Genomic DNA, 23,890 nt, shown 5'->3' with positions numbered 1-23,890 from the left:
TAAGAAGTAATAAATGTGCTTGTTAATCATCAGCTAATTTTTCACTAGGTACATGTGCAGTAAATGCTACTTTACAATACCAAAAATAATCTTCCACCCTCCCTGACACAAATTTCTAGTTCATGTTATCTGAGAACTTGTCAGAAGTGACTTATGCTGATAACAGAGGAATGAAGCACGGGACAGAAATTACACTTAGAGCATTGGAGACAGACAGGTAAATACTACAGCTATGTGCTTAGTTCAAATTTTAAATATTTAATGCACTAAATAGTAAAAGATTATTGACAAATAATTCACGTTTTTATCTCATCGAAGAAACCTAAATTTGTAAATGAAAACAAAAGATACAGTAAAAGTGAATAGTAGTGTCACGTGCAGTGTAGTGCAGGTAGACTAGAAGAGGACTAAGAATGGCACCGATTACTGGATCTTGGAAGCTTGGCACAGAGGCTGTGAGGACACACAGTCAGACGCGAATTCAGGTACCCGAAAAAAAGTCTTGATTAACGCAACCTCCCTGTACCAAAAATACAAGGACAAGTTTTACTGCTAACACCTCAAAGTGTTTTCACCTCACTCTAAATATTTAACTAAAATCCAAAAATAGTGCAGCGCAACTCAGATATAACAATCCCACATCAATAAAGTGCAATAGTGCAAGATATTAGGCCACAATGTACATACATGGTGCTTATTATTCCAATCAATATTTACATAAAACTAAAGTGCAAAGTGTCCATATATCTCAAACGTATTTCACATACAGTCCATAGGTTATATTATTCCACCACTGTGCAGGAAAAGATTCAGAAGGTACCCATGCTATCCTCCACCTCTATGCACTCACCGCTTACCACATGTTATGACCTCTTTATTACCAGTGAGTCATAACAAGCTGTTCCCCCCCAAGGGATGTGACTGGATTTGTGTAACATGCTATCCATCCGTTTTCATTAGTAAGCTCTCAGAATCACGGATGTACACAAAGGATGATGATATGTAAAATAGGGACAGAACACACAACATCTAGTGCTCTTTGTTTGATAAATATTTTAATCTCAGTAATAAAAATATATGCACTCACATGGATGGCACTTAAGCAGTGCTAGCTGGAACACACTCGTATTGGCTCTACTGCCATGGAGTAAGGCCTCGTACACACGACCGAGTTTCCAGGCAAAAACCAGCAAGAAACTTGCTGGGAGATATTTTTTTGCCGAGGAAACCGGTCGTGTGTACATTTTCGTCAAGGAAACTGTCGAGAAACTCGACGAGCCAAAAAGAGAGCATGTTCTCTATTTCCTTGATGGGGGATGGAGAAAATTGGCTTGTCGAGTTCCTCGACAGCCTAACAAGGAACTCGACGAGCAAAACGATGTGTTTTCGCCCGTCGAGTTCCTCGGTCGTGTGTACGAGGCCTAAGATGGTCGTGGGATGACGTAAGAATACAGGCTCCTCCCCTATATGCATTATATCCTGGGTGTGGACTTCCTCAGTAGGGAATACACCAAAGTGTCAGTACATGCTGGTTACTAGCCAAAGTCCGTCTGTGTGCTGCCACATGTGCACAAGCTGTACAAGTATAAGCTTTATCATTAGCATTGGCTGTATGAGTATTGGTCAAATGACAAGGAGATTTATTAGTGGTCTCTGAGTAATATACTGTTGGTGTCAAAGGTTTACTTAATATTTGGAATATAATTGACATTTTCATGTACTTATATATAATCCCTTTAACATTGATCTCAGCTATATTTTTTTTAAATCATCCTTTTCATGCTCTACCACTGCTCCACACTTCCTCCTCTTTGGTTCAGCAAAAATCATCTTCTGGGTTGAATGACACCCATGGGATACATGGGGGTGCATCAGTCTACCACTCTGGACCCAGAAGAGAATGTAGAGTGGTGCCAAGTTATTATAAAGCACCGTTCTCTGCAGCATTCAAGATCTACCCACCGATGGAGGAAGAAGGGGACTCGTGACAAAACTGAACCGTAGACCCAAGGCAAAAGGTATGTATACAGAAGATTTTTTTCTTTCAATTGCTAGAACACTACAAAATTGTAAGGACATGACATTCAAGGCCATTTTTCAATAAAAGCTAGTTTGCCTTCTGTACCAGGACACCAACAGCTTTCCTGAAGCTATAACAATGCAAGCTCCATCACATTATGGTGTTCGTTTAATAAACCGTGATAAGCCGAGATCATGATGATCACGGCTTATCTCAGAGCATTGCCGGTTTAATAAACAGAGATAAGGAGCAGAGAACATATTCGCCGCTTCTCATCACAGCACATGGCTGTTGTGTCACAAACGGCCAGTTTAATAAACCGAGATCTGAAGATCTCACAGCTCTTCCACTGAAATATCTCCCTTCCAGATTCACCAGCTCAGAGGTGGAGAATCTGGGAGAGAAGCTGGTGTGATAAGAGGAAGAAGGCTTTTTTCTTCCTAATATCTGAAGTTCTCAGTTTATTAAACCGGCTGCAGAGGAGATCATTTTCCTCTGAGAACTGCCGAGAACTGAATTGAGAAAAAACTTCTTCGTTTATTAAACCGGCTGCAGAGGAGATAATTTTCCTCTGAGAACTGCCAAGAACTTAACTGAGAAAAAACTTCTTAAGCCTCGTACACACGATCAGTCCATCCGATGAGAACGGTCTGAAGGACCGTTCTCATCGGTTAACCGATGAAGCTGACTGATGGTCCGTCGCGCCTACACACCATCGGTTAAAAAAACGATTGTGTCAGAACGCGGTGACGTAAAACACAACGACGAGCTGAAAAAAACGAAGTTCAATGCTTCCAAGCATGCGTCGACTTGATTCTGAGAATGCATGGATTTTTAACCAATGGTTGTGCCTACTATCGGTTAGGAATCCATCGGTTAAATTTAAAGCAAGTTGGCTTTTTTTTAACCGATGGTTAAATAACCTATGGGGCCCACACGATCGGTTTTGACCGATGAAAACGGTCCATCAGACCGTTGTCCTCTGGTTAACCTGTCGTGTGTACGAGGCCTACGTTTATTAAACCGGCTGCAGAGGAGATAATTTTCCTCTGAGAACTGCCGAGAACTGAACTGAGAGAAAACTTCTTAGTTTATTAAACCGGCTGCAGAGGAGATAATTTTCCTCTGAGAACTGCAGAGAACTGAACTGAGAAAAAACTTCTCAGTTTATTAAACGGACACTTTAGGTCTAATGCTGACCATACATGTGGCAATTGTCTAGCAATTTTAACCACTTCAAAACTTTCACAAAATTTTCAAAACTTGAAATTTTCTTTAAAACTTGCCTGAAAGCTATTCGTTCTTCAGAAGCATATGTCCTTCTAATCCTTCAGGCTGAAGTAAGAAAAATACACTCATCACTTCTTTATAAGCCTGATGAAAAATCTTGCAATGCTGTGTTAAAAAGTGCATCTCTAGAATACCAAATACTGCTACTAAGCTTAAAACTGTCAGCTTTAATGATCAATTGAGTATTTTATGCTGTCTACATCTTCTGCAAGTTAAAAGCCGTGATTTACCTATATAGGGAAGAGAGCCTGAGGAAATGAAAGATTTTTCCCTGCATGAGAGTTCTGTCATAATTATATTCACAAAGGTCTGAGTGGATTAATTTTTTTTGTAACAGAGAAGATTTGCTGGAGTCCAGAATTTTAAAACCCTGCATAAAGTGAAGATGATTTTGGTTGTTTTTATCTCATTAGAATACAGGTGACGACCAAGACTGTGTCCTTGAAAGCATTCCAAACATTTCCAATTGCAGTGTTGTGAGTGTGGTTATAAATTGGGACAGCCTGGTGAAAAATTAGCTTGGGACTGTGTCAGATGGACCAACCATGGACACAGCTGTTACAGGCATGTGTACAGGCAGAAGACATCTCTAATTTACTGCAGGGCTTCTTCTCTCTAATTTTAGGTACCTTCTGCATCCTCACTGTATTTATTTTCCGTGCTAAAGAACACCTAAAGGACACAAAACAAATTGAGTGTACATGATTACAACACATCGGATAGCAGCAGGAGGGCAATATGAAACAGCTTGTCATTGTACTCAGAGCAAGGTCAATTTAATTTTGTTTAAATCAGTATGTTGTGAAGCTTATGGATTAAATCAGAAACACTCCCTCAGATACACTCACTCTATATATAACTGGTAGCTAGTTCCTGTGAAGGGTTGGTTTTACAGCATGCTTAAAGGGGTTGTAAAGGTTTGTTTTTTATTTTCTAAATAGGTTCTTTTAAGCTAGTGCATTGTTGGTTCACTTACCTTTTCCTTCAATTTCCCTTGTAAATGTTTTTTTTCTTTATTTTCTTTGTCTGAATTTCTCACTTCCTGTTCCTCTTCAGTAAGCTGTTCTGGCTGACTAAACACCTCTCGGATGATGGTGGCAAGTTTATTGAGGAGAAACAGGAAGTGAGAAATTCAGGCAAAGAAAAAAAACATTTAGAAGGGAAATCGAAGGAAAAGGTAAGTGAACCAACAATGCACTAGCTTAAAGGAACCTATTTAGAAAATAAAAAACAAACCTTTAAAACCCCTTTAAAGAAACGTCTCTAAACAAGCTAGAAAAGCAAGATTCCAGCAAGATAAGAGGTATTATGGTGTGTAATATACTCACTTTAATGCTACAGCTTTCTTCAATCTTTTGGCGTTCAACACTTCTGGTAGTGCCAGATGCTTATGTTCCCTGGTGCATGCTGGTAGGTCTAGCGATATAGTAAGCTGATATTATATACACTTTCCAGTACAGACTGGTCTTGATTCTTTCCACCTGACATTTCATTTAGACAGTAAGACTATCACCTGGGCAACTAATAGAAAGGCTTGTGATGCAGAAGGGGTGGAACCAAATTCAATTATTTGAATTCATGATTTGAATAAAATTTCAGCTGCATATCTCTCTGCACCTTTAGCTTTCACTGAAGGTAACCCCTGTGAGTACAAGAAAAACAGAAATGAAAGGCGCGCACACCTAGTGCATTACCAGAGATAATTTAATAATACATATTTTTTTGTATAAGTGGGTACTCACAAAATGCAACTGACAAAAGGCCATAGACACATGGACATGGACAAAAGAAAAAGCCACGCCACAAGAGTCTATTAAGTCACAATCAGTAAAGATGTAATAAGTCCGTGGTTGATCAAATGGCACATATACGGTCACAGGTTATTCTGATACAGTCCTTGCAATGGCAACTCCTACGTTCCACACCACCCAGTGACACGTATGCATGAAGTGACCCTCCACCGGAAAATGGAAAGCCGCTTACCAGGCAAGCGGTTAGGGCAGATGGCTATAACCCAGCCTAGGCCTTTAATCCTCGGATGTTTCCACCAGGAAGCTCTCCGTCCCCTGAGCGTGGTGTACTCAGCTCCACCGTTTAAATGTAAATGAAAAAAGAGGCGCACATAGCGTGACTCTGTGACATACACTTTTATTTTAAAAAAGGTAAAATATACTCACAAACGAGCGTTTAAAATCTGCATAACAGTAAATTTGCCGGCCGGCATACAGGAGCCCTACTCCTTGTCGTGGTGACGTCACTGCGTGATCCTTCCCAGATGCGTTTCGTCGCTAATTGGACGTTGTCACCCCCATTGACAACGTCCAATTAGCGACGAAACGCGTTGTATATTGTTGTATATTGTTTGAATCATATCATTTTTTCCACATGGACGTGGATCCTGAGGAAGCAAACTGAGCAAAACACATTGATCCCATAATTTGCTAAACGTACATTCTGGATAACAGTTCCAATATGACTTATGATGTGGCTAATTATACATATTTTACTAATGTCTTTTAACCTTTGTAATAAAGACTTTGGATTATATTGATCACGTCCATATTTCTCTATAGAGCGCTTAGGATAAGGCTGCGTTTATCAGGGGCTTGTACCTCTGATTGAACAATGTCTTGAATAATAGGTCACCAGTTCCCACAAAAGAGTAAAATTGTAAAAACCTTTTTTTTTGGACCTGTTTGGTAACAAAACAAAAACATAAAGGTTATAAACTATATGATATAATAACTGGCGACTGAGTGGTTCTCATGCTACCAGCAGTCAGATAACCTTATTAAGAACCCGGTGGCTCTATCAGCCTACTTGCCCTCAGATGGAGATGTAGGGGGTGGATCCTTGGCTGTTAGAGGGTGCACTGTGATTGTGCCACTGGTGGGGTGTAACTGGTGGTCTTGACTGCTGTGGCGGACACCACCCACGGCACGGGTAGTGGTGATGAACAGAGGAACCTGCAGTATTCACTCTGTGGGGACACCGCATCCAGTTAGGGCAGCCAGGGATGACATCATGGGGCTGCGTCAAAAGGAGTCCGCTGAACGGGAAGCCATTTGTGAATGGTTACAAAATGGAACGCAACTCAGTTGTCTCTGTGACATGCGCATGATCAAGTCACCAATATATTGATGTTGTATGTTTGACCTCCATTGTGTGCCTCCATTGTATTTACAATCCTGTGATTTTAATTCTGAATTCTCTCCAGGTTACCTGACTACCTACAATCTGAGTAAAGGAAAGAGTTTGCTATGCAGTAAATTCTTCTTGGAATGCAAGCTTTACAAACTGCCTTTCTTAACCAGTGTTTAAGAAGTTACTTACTGTCTGAGAGAGCCTTACTTCTGGTAACAACATTATTTAGAACAGAAAGCGTGGGGCCAAGTGGAGACACTGTTCTGTTAAGTAAAGAACCACTGACATCAAAGATGTTTTTAGCTATTTGTAAGGGGGCATTCTTCCTACTTCCCACCAATCTAATAGAGCATGCTTCCTACTGACCAACAATAAAATGTAGCACTACTACTACCAACCACAAAGTTTAGAGGCATTCTTACCACCACTGCCCACCACTGCCCTTCTCCATCCAGCCGTTAATATAATCAGTTCACTGCCCACTAATGTAAGCGAGGAACCTCTTCCACGACCACCAATGTAGAGAGTCCTCCTTCACAGAACACCAATATAAAGGGGCCTTTCTTCACTGATTACCAATGTAAGAGGATACTTTTCCATGGACCATCAACGTACATGTGCCCTTCCCTCTTATGTATCACATTTCAAGAATTCCTATGTGATAAGCAGTTTGAAAAATTCTTCTCTGCAATATGGATAGTATACAAAACCAACAAAACTATTTCTAGATATGTGCACTTTCTAGATCTGAGTACTTGTTTTGCTTTAATGCCATTGTGAGTCTTAGGCCTTGTACACACGGGCAAACATGTACGATGAAAACGGTCCGCCGGACCGTTTTGAGCGTACATGTCTGCCCGGGGATTTCTGTATGATGGCTGTACACACCATCATACAGAAATCCGCGCGTACTCGATATGCGGCGACGAGGCCGCGCCGTCGCCACGACGATGACGCGGCGACGTGCGCGGCCCTGCCAGTTCAATGCTTCCACGCATGCGTCGAAGTCAATCGACGCATGCGAGGGATGGCGGCCGCTCGGACATGTACGGTAGGTCTGTACAGACGCCCGAACATGTCCGACGGACAGGATTCCAGTGGGCTGTTTCTAAACAAGTTTGGAAATATTTGCCCGCTGGAAAAAGGCCCGGCGGGCAAATGTACGCTGGAATTCTGTCCGCTCGGCTGTACAGACGACCGAACATGTCTGCTGAAACTGGTCCGCGGACCTGTTTCAGCAGACATGTTCGGTCGTCTGTACGGGGCCTTAGATGCCTGCCATTATGTAAATATGTCTTGCATTATGTAAATTTAATGTCTATATTTTCTAGTACCTGACATTTCTGACTCCCCACTCTAGCAGATCTAGTAAGCAGACCTAGTATCGTAAGTATTACGATATTATTTTAAAATAAAGAATTTAATAGAACTCAAAGAAGTTTGTAGAAATAAAACAGAAACCATTTTACATTGTCTATTGTTGCAAGTTATCACTTGGAAACATGTCATAGAAGGAGAAGATAGTGATTAATAGTGGCAATGTACACTTACATCAGTATGTATGGTAGCTGCAGCTGGTCTCAATTGAGATGCTTCTGTGTATGCCACATAGTGCTGATGAGCCCTTTCAGTGTAATGAATTACATCAATTAGAAGTGTGAAAGGAAAACAATTGAGCATCAGTTTATACATTGTCCAAATGCCATGGAATAGTGTCGAAAGACCAACTAAAAAAAAACAGATGATAACAGATTACGGTCTGCAGTGTCTGCATTATATGCTAGATGCCATATATATATATATATATATATATATATGCCAAAAGCATTATTTAAGATCTAATTTTGCAAATCCTATAATTAGCCAAGGTTGGGTGATTGCTGTAATGGAGTTGTATGCATGCAAGCTGAAAGAGTAGATATCTGAAGGCGTTGCTACATAAACTAAACATGATTTTTCTCAAACAGGACAAAAAAAATGGCCACAAACCGTGAGAGGTCGAAGGCAAATATTAGATCTACCTGTCAAAAAACAAAACAAAAACAAAATCATAACCAAGTACTGGATGCTAAAGTGACATTAACCTACAACACATGCGGGGCGTGGCCGGATGTGGGAGCGGAGTGAGAGTGGCGGTGTGAGTGTGTGAAGATCCTCCACTCCATACCCCTCCTCTGATAGAGAATATGCCGTTTATACTACCGGATTAATCTGCCTAATCTTTTCAGTGTTGTGTCATAGCCTCGTTGTTTTCTACTATTAATGCTATCAATGAACTTTGAATATTGAACCCTGAACACTGTACCACCGTGTGAGTTCCGCGTCCTCCGCGTGACCATGTGACCCCTCTCTGTCCTTTTTATTTTCACGGAGTTAACCCAGCTGAGGGGAGTACCTGGACCTGGGGCTTGTGGCTCGGTGTAAGGGCGACTGCAGCATGTTGAGCCGATCATCGCTCCCCACTGCGCCTCTGTGCTGGTGATCCATGGGGTTGCTGTATTCGAGTGTAAGAGGTGTGGGCTGCGCTGTTTTCTACGGTATACGGAGCTGCCTGTAGACTCGCCGGAGGTCTCGTCGGAGGTCTCGCAGGATCTCGCGGCTCCGCAAGATTACTGTCCTGCCAGACCTGGTGGTTGGCTGTGGCGTTGGAATGGCGTGTGGAGCGCCGTGCATGACTGAGGCACATTATGAAGTGGGCACTGGCACTGGCAGGGATATAATTACAGTGTACATTTAAACTCCAATAAGGATAAACTTTATATGAGATACTTGCCCTCCGTTATTGTTCTCCCATAAATCCTCTAGATCCTCTGAATAATATTCAATTGACTGTTAGTTGCTGTTTCTTATTTATGATCATCTTAATTGCGGTTTCTGCGGTGTCGTGGTGGGGTAGAGGCGTGTGGTTTTCTGCACAAACCTTGCCCCCCTTAGTATGTCCAAGAGACAGGAAGGAGCCCTTGTTACACGGTCCGCAAAGAGTCAGGCAACTGCGTCAGCAATATCCACTGCCGCAGCAGCAAAACTTGACCGTTTTGCCCGAACTTCTCTGTCCCCAGCAAAGGGGATCCATCTACAGACAGCGCAAGTAGGACTCTCTCCAGATAAGAAAAGCAGGGGCCAGACAGCGGCAAATCCAGTAGCCATACCCTCTGTGAAAACTGTGAATACTAAAGGGTCTGGGGGAGCAAAATTGTAATAAACTGTTGTAATAAACCCTGCTAATTTATCCAAAACAATCATGGAGGGCGGTCCCACAGGAAGTGGGGGAGAGCCCACATTGAGAGATCTTTTGTATGCCATAAATGCCTGTAAGGATTCAATAAATGGCCTTGAGATCCAGCTGATAGGCATCAAGGATGAATTATTCTCAATGGGGGACAAGTTGAGCAAGACCATGGAAAGAACAACTATTTTAGAGGAAAGACTAAGTACAGTCGAGGATGATTTATTCCCGCTCAGGCACGAAATCTCGGGGGTTGAAGAAACAAATGGATACGCAGGGGGCCAAGATTGACGAATTAGAAAATAGAAATCGCAGAAGCAATACTAGAGTAATTGGCATGCCTGAACAAAGTGAGGGAGCTAACCCCATAGCATTTCTTGAGGGTTGGTTTAGGGAGACTTTTGGGGCCACATCTTTTTCACCTTTTTTTGGCATTGAACGTGCCCATCGAGTCCCCTTTAAACCTCATCAGGCAAGTGATCACCCCAGACCATTACTCGTAAAAATGTTTAATTATACTGATAAAGTGACTCTGCTCCGGGAGGCCAGAGAAAAAGGGGACAACTTTTATAAGGGGGTTAAAGTTTCATTGTATCAGGACTTTTCCCCTGACCTGCAGAGGCGGAGAGCTGAATTTATTCCGATCAAGCAAAATCTTTAAAGATATAAACTCGTCTATGCTTTGCTTTATCCAGCCCACCTGCGAGTGTCTGCATTGGGTGGGACTCACTTTTTTGACTCGCCAGCAAGAGCGGAGAAGTGATTCGAGTATAATAAGAAAGACTTATGATTTTCATCCCCCTTTTTTTCTCTTTTTCCCCTTTTTTTTTTTGACATGGCTAATATCATCATATAATTCAGCACTTGGTTAATTGTTTTAATTTTTAATTGCTTAAATTAGTTTAGTAATCAGTGGCGGCTGGTGCTCAAATTTTTTTGGGGGGGGGCAAACGGAAAAAACATCAAATGTAGCCACTGTGCCATCAATTGTCACTAATGTGCCATGCCATCAAACGCAGCCACTGTGACATCAATTCGCACCACTGTGCCATGCCATCAAATGCAGTCACTATGCCATGCCATCAAACGCAGCCACTGTGTCATGAATTGTCACCACTGTTCCATGCCATCAAATGCAGTCACTATGTCATGCCATCAAACGCAGCCACTGTGCCATCAATTGTCACCACTGTGCCATGCCATTAAACGCAGCCACTGTGCCATGCCATCAAACGCAGCCACTGTGCCATCAATTGTCACCACTGTGCCATGCCATCAACCGCAGCCACTGTGACATGCCATCAAACACAGCCACTGTGCCATCAATTGTCACCACTGTGCCAATTGTCACCACTGTGCCCTTAAATTGTCACCACTGTGCCCATTGATGTCACTGTGCCCTTTAATTGTCGCCACTGTGCCCATTCATGCCGCGGTGCCAATTGTCCCCACTGTGCCTATTGTCGTCACTGTGCCCTTTAATTGTTGCCGCTGTGCCAATTGTCCCCATTGATGTCACTGTGCCCTTCGTCGCCGCTGTGCCCCTTCCCCCCCGCCCGGTACTTACCTTTACTGGAGTCAGCCATCCACGTCCTCGACCCTCACCTCGATGTCTTCTCCCGCCCTCGATGACGCTTCAGCCAATCAGGTGACCGGTAGCCAGAACCGGCCAACCTGATTGGCTGAGACGCCTGTCAGTCTTATCCAAGGAATGCACACACCGTGCGTTCCGAGGATAAGCTTCCGGGGACCCGAGGGCTGTACTCGGAAAGCCTATCAGAGCCGCTGGCTTTGATAGGCACTTCCATACAGCCAACCAGCTGCCGTCATTCAGCTGGCTGGCGCTAAATATCCGGCCAGCTGAATAGTGGGCGGCAGCGGGACAATAACATAGATTTGTTTAATGCATGAATCCAGGGGCGGACTGACAACTGCCCCCGGGCAATAGAAGACTATGGGGCCCCCGGGCTTACAGATGGCCACCACACCAGGAGGCAGTGCAGAGGCAGGACAGCTAAAATCTCGGGATTTTCACATCAGAAGCATGTTGGTTTCAGACATATCAGGGACAGATGTAAAAAAAACCATAGATTTTTACATACTGTCCCTGGTTTTACTGAGCCTGGCAACCCTGATGGGGCCCCCTAGTGACATGGGGCCCTCGGGCAGTGCCCGAGTGACTCAATGGTCAGTCCGCCCCTGCATGAATCTATGTTATTAGACTCAGTGGCGGTGAGAGCCAGAGGGGGCGGCGCTCCAGTGCCCTCTATGGACGAACCGCCACTGTTAGTAATATGTTAATGAGTTTAATATAGGGGAGAGGGTTTTTGATATATTAATCACAAGGTATACCGCTTTCACATTGCAATAGCACTGAAGAGGGGGCACTGAACGTCTATCAGAGGGGGGAGGCGGGTGAGGTGAATAATTGTGGACAGTACAGAGAGGCATTTTAGATGGGAGGTTAGAATAATTGTGTGTAGCATAAAGAGGAGGCCCAGTTGGGCCAAGCAGGGGAGGGTTGAGTAGTGGGGGTAAGGATAGGGGGCTGGGGGAAATGAGGTGGGAGGGGAGAGGGGGCTGGAGCAGAGGGGGATAGGGTTTGGGAGGGGGGGTGGGGTGCCACATCACTAATAAATACTCAAGGACACTATTTTCAATTGCAACCTTTCTATTTAAATAGCGGGAGGGAAATGAGGAGTGGGAGGACAGGACTTTGTGGCCTTCATTTCTCTCTTCTTCCCCTTTTATTCTTTCCTTGCTCATTACACTTTTGGTTTTAGTACTCTCCTTTAAGGATATGGTTAGGTGGGGGAGGGGGGGGGAGAAAATATTTTATTTTTTGCCATTTTTTTTCTCTGTTTTTTACTAAATATAAGATAAAGATAGATATTATGGGTCTCCCTATTGGTGTTTCCCTTCTTTGAGATACAGTTAAGTGAGAAAGTATTCCCTGTCTTGTCTCTTTTTATCCCCCTCAATACAAGACAAGAGAGATGTAACAGTTTGGGGAAAGAAAAGAAAAGAAAAAGAGAAAAGATTAGATTGTCTAAGGCCTCGTACACACGACTGTTTTCTTTGACAGAATCCATCAAGAAACTTGGTGGCAGAGCTTTTTTGCCGAGGAAAATGGTCGTGTGTATGTTTTTCATCAAAAAAACTGTCGTGGAACTCGATGAGAAAAAAAGAGAACAAGTTCTCTTTTTCCTCGTCGGGAGTCTCAATTTCCTCTTCATGTTCCTCGTCGGGCTGGTTTTCGACGAGAAACACATTCGTGTGTATGCTTAGAAACCCGCACATACTCAGAAGGGTGGCGCCAGTGGAATCAAAGTTCCCCTTTATAGTGCCGTCATACGTGTTTTACGTCACCGTGTTTGAGAACGACGAGATTTTGTCTTGACAGTGTGTACGCAAAGAAAGCTTGTCAAGATTCTGGACAAGCCTAACATGAAAATAGTCGAGGAAAACAATGTTTCATTTATGACAAGTTCCTCGGTCGTGTGTATGAGGCCTAATTGTTTAATCTCAATACAGCAATATGGCAGATAAGACCTTCTCTATAAATTCCTTGAATGTTCGAGGAATGGGGGATCCAACTAAAAGAGCTGCGATTTTGGATATGTTGGAGGGGGGGGGGGGGAGAGGGGCCGGCCTGCTCTGTCTGCAGGAGACACATTTGACTAAAAGTACAGCTATACAGTTACGTAGTCCAACATTCCAATCCCTTTACCACTCATTTCACTCCTCATATTCCAGGGGAGTGAGCATATTGGTGGGGAAGAGCAGAGAGAGCTGGATTGATGAATAGGGTAGATACATTTTTTTATTATGTCTAATTGAAAATAAATTATTTGTGATAGCCAATGTTTATATTCCTCCCCCATTTAAATTTGAAGTTATGCATAAATTGATTGAGTTATACTGGACAAACCAAGAATACTGGTAATTATTATAGGTGACTTCAATGAAGCCTTAGATAGGACCCTGGATAGGTTCCCACCGGGTAATAGACCCAAAACAAAAGGAGAGGATCGGCTAGCCATATTCTTGAATGAAGTGGGGCTATGCGATATTTGGCGCACTCGTTATCCGTTGGAACGCGAATATTCCTGTTTTTCAAAGACCCACCATACCCTATCTAGAATACACATGGCACTGGGCAATGAGGAGGTATTAACATTAGTAGAGAGCATTAAATATGGTCCAAGAGGAGTCTCAGGCCGCGTACACATGGTCGGACAAAACCGATGAGAATGGACCGAGGTTCAGTTTCATCGGTCCAAACTGACCGTTAGCCAGATTCAGGTACGCCGGCGCATCTTTCCAGCGGCGTAGCGTATTTACGCTACGCCGCCGTAAGTAAGTGAGGCAAGTGCTGTATTCACAAAGCACTTGCCACCTAAGTTACGGCGTCATAGCGTAAATGGGGGCGGCGTAATTGCGCCTAATTCAAATGAGGATGAGGGGAGCGTGTTTTATGTAAATGGGTGGTGACCCGACGTGATTAACGTTTTTTACGGACATATCCCAGTGTGCATTGCTCCAACGTACGCCGCAAGGATGTATTGATTTTGACGTGAACGTAAATTACGTCCAGCCCCATTCACGGACGACTTGCGCAAACGACGTAAAAATTTCAAATTTCAACGCGGGAACGACGGCCATACTTAACATTGACTAGGCCAGCTATTTGTTGGAATAACTTTACGCCAGAAAACGGCTTACGTAAACGGCGTATCTTTACTGCGACATGCGCACGTACATTCGTGAATCGGCGTATCTAGGCATTTGCATATTCTACGCCAAACTCAACGGAAGCGCCACCTAGCGGCCAGTGTAAATATTGCACCCTAAGATACAACGGCGTAGGAGACTTACGCCGCTCGTATCTTAGCCTAATTTAAGCGTATCCCTTGGACCATTCTCATCGGATGAACCGGTCGTGTGTACAGGGCCTAAGACCACTCGCCGCTTGAATTGCTAATAAAGGTTGGGGGCAAACGGCACTCAAGAGAATGTAAAATTAGTCCTCATTGGCTTAAGCCAATGAGTGACTCTAGTGTAGTGATGATAGCCCTAAAATAATTTTTACAGATCAATGTGGGTATGGCTCATGCGGGAGTGGTCTGGGACTCCCTAAAAGATTACCTTAGAGGCCTTCTGATTTTACAAGTGGCAAAGATAAAGAGGAAGTCCAGAGAAAGGGAGAGAGAGATCAGGAATGAGACCATACCGGCAGAGAAGCGATACATTAAAGCCCCAACCCCATATAGACTAAAGGAATGGTTAGATAAACAACAAATCTACAAAATGGCTATACTAAAAAAGGACGGAGGGAATACGAATATTTCAGAAACAGAGTCAGTTTGGAGAAGGAGAGAGAGTGGGGCGTATATTATATTTGCTTATTAGAACCAACTCCCCCCCCCCTCCACTGTTGCAGTGGTTAGGTTACCAAGTGGGTAAATCTCTACTGTTAAAACAGAAATTACACACATGTTTAGGGAATTTTTTGTATCCCTTTATAGTTCTAAGAGGAGGACGGGGACTGAAGGGTTAGAAGATTTCTTCCAGGGAACGTCAGTCCCGACCCTCTCAGAGGAGGATAATATGGATATGGAGGCACCAGTCACTTTAGATGAATTAAAGCAGGCAGTGGCGGGGATGTCTACTCAAAAGTCACCTGGCCCAGATGGGTTGCCCATAGAGATCTACAAGCGGTACGGGGACATATTGCTACCAGAACTCCTTAAGACACTAAATTGGGCATTGATCAATGGAAGACTCCTACTTCTATGACTGAAGCAACTATTATTGTCCTCCATAAAGAGGGGAAGGACCAAATGGAGGCTTCCTCATACCGTCCCATCTCACTCCTATGTACTGATGCCAAGATTTTGGCCAAAGTATTGGGAACTCGGCTTAACCGATACATTCAAGATCTTATACACCCTGATCAATCGGGTTTTATCCCCAATAGGTCAACCAGTATTAATATCAGAAGAGTGTTCTTGAACATGCAAATCCCGACAGATAGTGTAGGTTCCAGAGCTATATTAGCCTTGGATGCCACCAAGGCTTTTGATAGTTTGGAATGGGACTACCTATAGAGGGTTTTAGAGAAATTTGGCTTTGGCCCTCTGTTTATTAGCTGGGTGAAGTTGTTATATAGCGAGCCAAGAGCAAAAAATTAAATCAATAACACATTTTCAGAATTGTTTCAACTGGAGAGAGAAACGCGACAGAGCTGTCCCCTCTCGTTGTTTGCCTTAGCAATGGAACTATTAGCCATCAAAATTAGAACAACAGAAGGCATCCAGGGGTTCTGCAGACAGACAATGGAGAATAAGAAAGGAACTATTTGCGGACAACGTCCTGTTCTTCTTAGGAGATGTTGAAAGTTCGTTAAAAAAAGTGATTCAAATGGCGAGTGAGTTTGGGCTATGCTCTGATCTGGTCATCAATTGAGAAAAGTCGGCTCTCCTGCCGAATGACCCTCTTGGAGGCCAGATACCCCATGGAATTCCCCAGCTAAAAGTAGTAACCATGATGAAATATCTAGGGATATGGATTACGAGGGATACTAATTGCTTTGTCAAAAACAATTTAATTCCCCTATGGACTAAATGGGAACAAAAAAGAGATATCTGGAGTAGACTGCCACTTTCTATAGCAGGGCAATGTAAGTTAATAAAGATGATATGGCTGCTTCTCCACAACTCTCCAATCTGGATAGACCAAAAATTGTTTAAAAGGATAGAATCCCTTTTAGAGAGTTAATCTGGAAGAAAGGACAAGCCAGGATATGCCTCGAGACTATACAGCTGCCAGCCAAAGACTATAAAACTCATCTGTAAAGTGTGGCAAGTGATAAAAGCATTGATATTATAAGAGAGTAATGGTGCTTGCCCAGCTTTGGTTCAATAAAAACTTAGGGGAATTAAAAGAAATTGAGAGACCTAAAGAATGGGAGAGACAAGGTAATTCAACTATACGACGGAGAACATATGAAATCCTTCTCAGACTTAAGACAGGATTTTAATAAAGCAAATAATTCATTCTACAAATTTCTCCAGATCCGGCATGCCATTGAAGCCCAGTTTGGGTCACAAGCTATTGTATGGACCCAGACTCCTACCCTCCTTAAAATCATTTCTTCAAATACCACCAAAGGCTTGATCTCTGAATTATATTCTAGAATAGGAGCTAAAACAATAAGTAGATCAGGGCCTACCAAGAGCAGGATAGGATGGGAGAGAGACGTAGGTCAAATGACTATGGAGCAGTGGAATGCGATTCTGAGGCAGGGAGCACTGGTTTCAATCTCCCCGTCCCAGAAAGTATCCCATCTGTTCCTTTTGCACAGAGTCTACTATACCCCAAAGAGGATGTTTAATTTGGGGTGGAGACAAAATGATGAGTGCCCAAGATGTAGAGCATTAGGCGATCTTATGCATATGCTATGGAAATGCCCAAAGTTATTTAGATATTGGGAGGAGGTGGTAGTTACAGTAAATAGAACTTTTAAAACTAACTTAGAAGCTGAGTCCAAGACATGTCTATTGGGTAGTATTGAGGAGGGTAGAGTGCCAACGGAATCCTTTGAAGCGGTGCTACGAAGCCTCTTCCAAGCAAGAAAATTAATTGCACAGAGGTGGCAGGCGCAGACACCACCTACTGTAGCATCCTGGGCTCAAGTTATAAACTCAATGATCTGGAGCGAGAGGGTGACGCTCACTAGACAGGGCAATTATAGGAAGTTTGAGAGGATGTGGAAACCTTGGCTAGATATAACAGGATGTTCTATATAAAGATGTGGGTACTTAATCTTTCAATTTCATATGTTGATTCTACTCCCTGATTACACATTTTTCAGGTAAAATTTTATTAAGAAATATACTAGTTGAAATCACAGGATAGTGGTGTGGGGATGGGTGGTTGGGTGGGAAGGTGAGGGTTTGTAAGGGTGGGTAAGGGTGGGGGAGTAAAGAGTAAAGAGTAAAGATAAATGGAAACAGGGGGTTTCCTTATTTTCACAACGTTAAAAAATTGGTTGTGTATTTAATATGTTTATGTGACGCATTCTGTTTTTTTTCTTTTTATGCTTTTGATACGCAAACAACAATAAAAAATTCAAAAATTCAAAAAAAAACATTTATTGTTCTAGAACACTATAGCGGGCATCTTTCAGTCTTTCCATCCCTTCTGGGAAACGACTGTTGCAGGACAGAGACTACCGTAGCCAACAAATCTTCCTTTTTTCAGCCTCCTCATAGCCCAGACAGACTTGACGAATTAACCTGGCCTATACATGTATTTTGTGGATGAGGATGTACAGTACAGTATCTCACAAAAGTGGGTACACCCCTCACGTTTTTGTAAATATTTCATTATATTTTTTTATATGACAACACTAAAGAAATTACACTTTGCTACAATGTAAAGTAGTGAGTGTACAGCTGCAGTGTAAATTTGCTGTCCCTCAAAATAACTCAACACACAGCCATTAATGTCTAAACCACTGGCAACAAAAGTGAGTACACCTCTAAGTGAAAATGTCCAAACTGGGCCCAATTAGCCATTTTCCCTCCCTGGTGTTATGTGACTCGTTAGTGTTACAAGGTCTCAGGTGTGAATGGTGAGCGGGTGTGTTAACTTTGGTGTTATTGTTCTCACTCTCTCAAACTGGTCACTGGAAGTTCAACATGGCACCTCATGGCAAAGAACTCTCTGAGGTAATGAAAAAAAGAATTGTTGCACTACATAAAGATGGCCTAGTGTCAGGACCATTAAGGTAAGTACTCACCGAGGCCGAGATGCTGAGGGCGGCTCACCTTTGCGACCCTGTGCAGACCACTCCCTGGAGTTAGAACAGAGGAGGGACGGCACAAGGAGGCACCGGTGCCGGGAACTGGTAGGCAGACTTGGTGCAGCTGACGAAAACAGGGCAGGTGCAGAGGACTGGAGACAGTCGTTGATCAGGCAGGAACAGGCAGGTAAGTCCAGAAGGGACCAACAGGAAACAAGGCAAATCCGGGTCACAGGCCGTGGGTCAGGAGTTGGAGAGATCAGACGAAGTCCGTGAGAGCAAGCCAAGGTCAAGGGGCAGGAGACAACAGCAAATCCGATAAGCAGGCAGGGGTCAAGTGTAGGAGATGGCAGTGAATAGTCAAGGTCCAATCCGGGTCAAACAGGTCAGGGTATTCAGGTTTCAAGGTTCTCTCACAGGGTAAAGCTGACAACGAACCAGCAATCAGCAAGGAGGAAGGGGCTGGCTTAAATAGGCCGCTCAGGCCACTGATTGGTCCAAAGTAACATAGGTTCAGCACCAGGCTCCAACGGACAGCAAGCAAAGTAACACTTGAGCAGTGGCTCAGAGGCAAAGAGCTGGACTTATAATGGATAGGTCCTAGGTTCAATTCCACCCAGAGCCAACTGGGGAATGTGACCGTAAAGGGCAGTGCCCTGACACCTAGGCTATAAGAAGATTTCCAGGACCCTGAAACTGAGCTGGGGCACAGTGGCCAAGACCATACAGAACAGATTCCACTCAGAACAGGCCTCGTTATGGTTGACCAAAGAAGTTGAGTAGACGTGCTCAGCATCATATCCAGAGGTTGTCTTTGGGAAATAGACAAATGAGTGCTTCCAGCATTTCTATAGAGGTTGAAGGGGGCAGCCTGTCAGTGTTCAGACCATACGCTGCACACTGCATCAAATTGGTCTGCATGGCTGTTGTTCCAGAAGGAAGCCTCTTCTAAAGATGATGCACAGAAAAGCCTGCAAACAGTCTGCTGAAGACAAGCAGACAAAGGACATGGATTACTGGAACCATGTCCTGTGGTCTAATGAGACCAAGATAAACTTATTTGGTTCGGATGGTGTCAAGCGTGTGTGGTGGCAACCAGGTGAGGACTACAAAGACAAGTCTGTCTTGCCTACAGTAAAGCATGGTAGTGTCATGGTCCGGGGCTGCATGAGTGCTTCCTGCACCGGGGGTACCGTTTATTGAGGGAACCATGAATGCCAACCTGTACTGTAACTTACTGAAGCAGAGCATGATCCCTTCCCTTCGGAGACTGGGCCACAGGACAGTATTCCAACACGATAACAACCTCAAACACACTTCCAAGGTGACCACTACCTTGCTAAAGAAGCTAAGGGTAAAGGTGATGGACTGACCAAGCATGTCTCTAGACCTGAACCCTATTGAGCATCTGTAGAGCATCCTCAAATAGAAGGTGAAGGAGCGCAAGGTCTCCAACATCCACCAGCTCCGAGAGGTTGTCATGGAGGAGAGGACACATGTGGCAACCTGTGAAGCTCTTGTGAACTCCTTGCCCAAGAGGGTTAAGGCTGTGCTAGAAAATAATGGTGGCCACACAAAATATTGACACTTTGTGCCCAATTTGGACATTTTCACTTAGGGGTGTACTCACTTTTGTTGCCAGTGGTTTAGACATTAATGGCTGTGTGGTGAGTTATTTTGAGGGGACAGCAAAATTACACTGTTATACAAGCTGTACACTCACTACTTTACATTGTAGCAAAGTTTAATTTCTTCAGTATTGTCACATGAAAAAATAAAATAAAATATTTACAAAAATGTGAGAGGTGTACTCACTTTTCAGAGATACTGTATGTGGGGTGGCTTGGTGGGGTGTTTTGTTTTATTTTTCTTTCTCAAATGGGACCCCCTCTTTTTCTTATGGGATAGGAAGTCTGCATATTTTATGTACTATATCTGCATCTAATTTACATTTGTATGTTTTATTTCTAGACCTAAATTGTTGATACCAGGCAATATACCAAATAAAAAATTCTGTAAACTCTGAGGAAGCGGCTATGGCCGCGAAACACGTAGGAAAGTCTTCAATGGTTTCTGACTACTGCCTGTATGTTTCTACCATGTTGCAGTTCAATAGAAACATGGGGCCCGATTCACAGAAGAAGTACCCCGGCGTATCTACTGATACACCGGCGTACTTTCAAATTTGCAGCGTCGTATCTTTAGTTTGAATCCTCAAACCAAGATACGACGGCTTCTGGCTTCGATCCGACAGGCGTACTGCTTCGTACGCCTTCGGATCGTAGGTGCAATACTTCGGCGCCCTCTGGCTGGAGTTCGTGTCGTTTTCCGCGTCGGGTATGCTAATTAGCTTTTTCCGGCGATCCACAAAGGTACGCGCGGCCGTCGCATTCTCTTACTTCGTCGCTAGTCGGCTTTTCCCGGCGTATAGTTAAAGCTGCTATTCTGTGGCGTATAGATAGACTTGCCATGTTAAAGTATGGCCGTCGTTCACGCGTCAAATTTTTATTTTTTTTGCATAAGTCGTCCGTGAATAGCAAAGGACGTAACGCACGTCGAAGTTCAAAAAATGACGTTGGTGCGACGTCATTTCGCGCAAAGCACGGCGGGAAATTTCAAAACGGAGCATACGCATTTCAATCGGCGCAGGGACGCGCTTCATTTAAATGAATCACGCCCCCTACCCGCCCAATTTGAAATACGAGCCGAGAAATACACTACGCCGCCGTAACTTACGGCCCCAAATTTTCCTGGATTCGAAAATGCGCCAGGTAAGATACGGCGGCGTAGCATATCTCTGATACGCTGCGCCAGGGCAATTCTCTCTGAGACTGGCCCATGATTTTTAAATATTTTATATTTTATAATAAAGCTTTATATATTTTTCAATAATTTGTATGGTATTCATATACTGGGAGGTCATCCTTGATCCACCTTGTTCATTTGCCTTTTCTAAAGCTGTCAAAAATCTGGTCAAATTTAAACAAACCAGGACTTACTGTTAGACAAGATATGTCAGGTTCCCTTAATGTAGCAACAATTCATCTTTAGCTATGACATATAATTACTTTTAAATGATTGTAATAGAATCGTAGTCCTGAAATTTCCATTAACAGCTTATAATAGTAGGAATCTCGGTTGAGTGGTTTTAGTAGACTTTCATTTTTTGTTGTTAATAATCAAAATAATTCTTTGGAAAGCAGAGATGATAAATCCTGTAAATAAGTTGAAAAACCATAGTTAGCTGTATGCGCCTTGGAGGCTTGTCCCGCAGAGCATTGACCTTTATATTTATATAGCAAGATCGCAAGCTGTCAAGCTCTTATGTTCCAGCAAAGACCTTCAATAACACAACTGCAATGACTGAACATAAATTCCTCAGTCTGTCTATATTTGTCTGTATTAAAGTATTCTCCACTAATTTTCTACAATTTAAATTTAGCACATGCAGTGACTTAATTGACCCACATTATAACAAGGACATTCAAAGAACCTAAAATCAAAGCAAAATATGCTCTAATTGGAAGAAATAGTTAAAAAAGCTGGTTGTCTAAAAGTGACACTGTTATTACTACACTGTTTTTTAGCCCACTCTTCCTATGCATCACATGGTATGCCGTAGATATAAATAGAAACCATTTTAATTTTTTCTGAAACTAATGAAGACTGCTTAATTAATTCCATGCCAACAAACAAATTGCACATTTGGCTGTAGTGTGCTCTATGCACCAAAGTAAAGAAGGCGTAAAAGAATAGTTACGGATAAGGAAAAAAAAGCTCAGCCAAAATTGTTATAAAATGAAGAAACTCTCCACTAATATAAGTGGTGCTCAACTCATAAAACTCTTTTAACATTTTATTTGTACAAACAACATATGTGGATTATTTCATTTAAAAAGCATCGCCATTTTCTGATCTACTTTTTACAGTTTCTTTTACTACGATTTATTCTAGATCACTTCTCCATAAATAGCCACTGACCTTTAAAAATAGCTATGCTGACACACGTTCTTAAAAAAAGTGTTTTCTTCACTAATATGGTCCTATATGCTCACAAATGTATTATACGATAAAACCTTGGATTGCAAGCCTAATTTGTTCTAGAAACATGCTTGTAATCCAAAGCACTTGTATATCAAAGCAAATTTCCCCATAAGAAATAATGGAAACTCAAATGATTTGTTCCACAACCATTTATTTAACCTTCAGTTTATAGTCCATATAAAAAGATTATAGCAGGTTGTGTAACCATAAAATGTTCATCCACAAATGGAAGCCTCCACATGGGGATACGAAGCGAAATCCAGCAGAAGCCACAGAGTATAAAAGGGAAGAGAGGCGCCTCTTAGGCCGGGTACTCACGACCAAACATGTATGGTGAAAGCGGTCCGTCGGACCGTTTTCACCATACATGTCTGCCAGAGGGCTTCTGTACGAAGTCCGCGCGTAAACAATACGCGGGGCGTGTCCGCGGTGTCGCCGCGTCGATGACGCGGTGTCGCCGCGACAATGACACGGCGACGTGGGCGGCCCGCCTTTAAAATGCTTCCACGCATGCGTCGAAGTCATTCGACGCATGCGAGGGACGGCGGGCGCCTGGACATGTACGGTAGGTCTGTACTGACGACCGTACATGTCCGAGCGGGCAGAATTCCAGCGGGCTGTTTTAAAACAAGTCCAGGAATATTTGTCTGCTGGGAAAAGGCCCGGCGGGCAAATGTTTGCTGGAATTCGGCCCGCTCGCGCCCACACACGACCAAACATGTCTGCTGAAACTGGCCTGCGGGCCAGTTTCAGCAGACATGTTTGCTCGTGAGTATGGGGCCTAAGTGTAGCAATATGTTGCTAAATGTTGTACTTCCATTAAATGTAACCATATTGCTACACTCCATGTGTCCACCACTATTAATCCACTTTACCAATGGTAGTAATTCCTACAGTCTCCAGACTGCACCTCTGTGTGGGTAATCAACGTATAAATTGTCTCCAAACACCACCTTCCTCCATTCGCTTTTTAATAATCAATTCCACTTATATATGCAGGGGTTAAGGACATGAAACAAAAAACACAAGTACCATAGTGTTCTCTGCTTTTGAATTTATTAAAAAAAGCCCCCCTAAAAAGTTACACTTACAAGAAATAACAATAAAAACAGCATGTATCAAATCACCAGCTCATTCACCGCAGATCTAGACTCACGGTGCTCCGCCTGACATCACAGATACGACTCCTCCCCTCTTACTCCCCTCTAAACGCGTGTCGGCCTCTCATTGGCCTTCATCAGTATAGTTTTTTGTTTCATGTCCTTAACCCCTGGATATTTAAGTGAAATTGATTATTAAAAAGTGAATGGAGGAAGGTGGTGTTTGGAGACAATTTAAATGTTGATTACCCACACAG

The 23,890-nt window shown here is 43.1% G+C and overlaps 1 long non-coding RNA gene across 1 annotated transcript; it reads right to left on the bottom strand.

Moving 5' to 3' along the window:
- Positions 1-269: 269 nt before the first annotated feature.
- On the bottom strand, positions 270-9,035 carry LOC120928615. The gene is made up of 3 exons (XR_005747254.1): positions 8,856-9,035; positions 8,006-8,181; positions 270-520 (listed from the first exon to the last, which is right to left on the bottom strand). It is a non-coding gene; the product is annotated as an uncharacterized LOC120928615 (long non-coding RNA).
- Positions 9,036-23,890: the final 14,855 nt, after the last annotated feature.

This window comes from Rana temporaria, chromosome 2 (assembly GCF_905171775.1).
Source record: "Rana temporaria chromosome 2, aRanTem1.1, whole genome shotgun sequence".
NCBI classification, from domain to species: Eukaryota; Metazoa; Chordata; class Amphibia; order Anura; family Ranidae; genus Rana; species Rana temporaria.
Note: the sequence above shows the minus strand (reverse complement) of the source record. Positions and strands in the feature narration are given on the sequence as shown.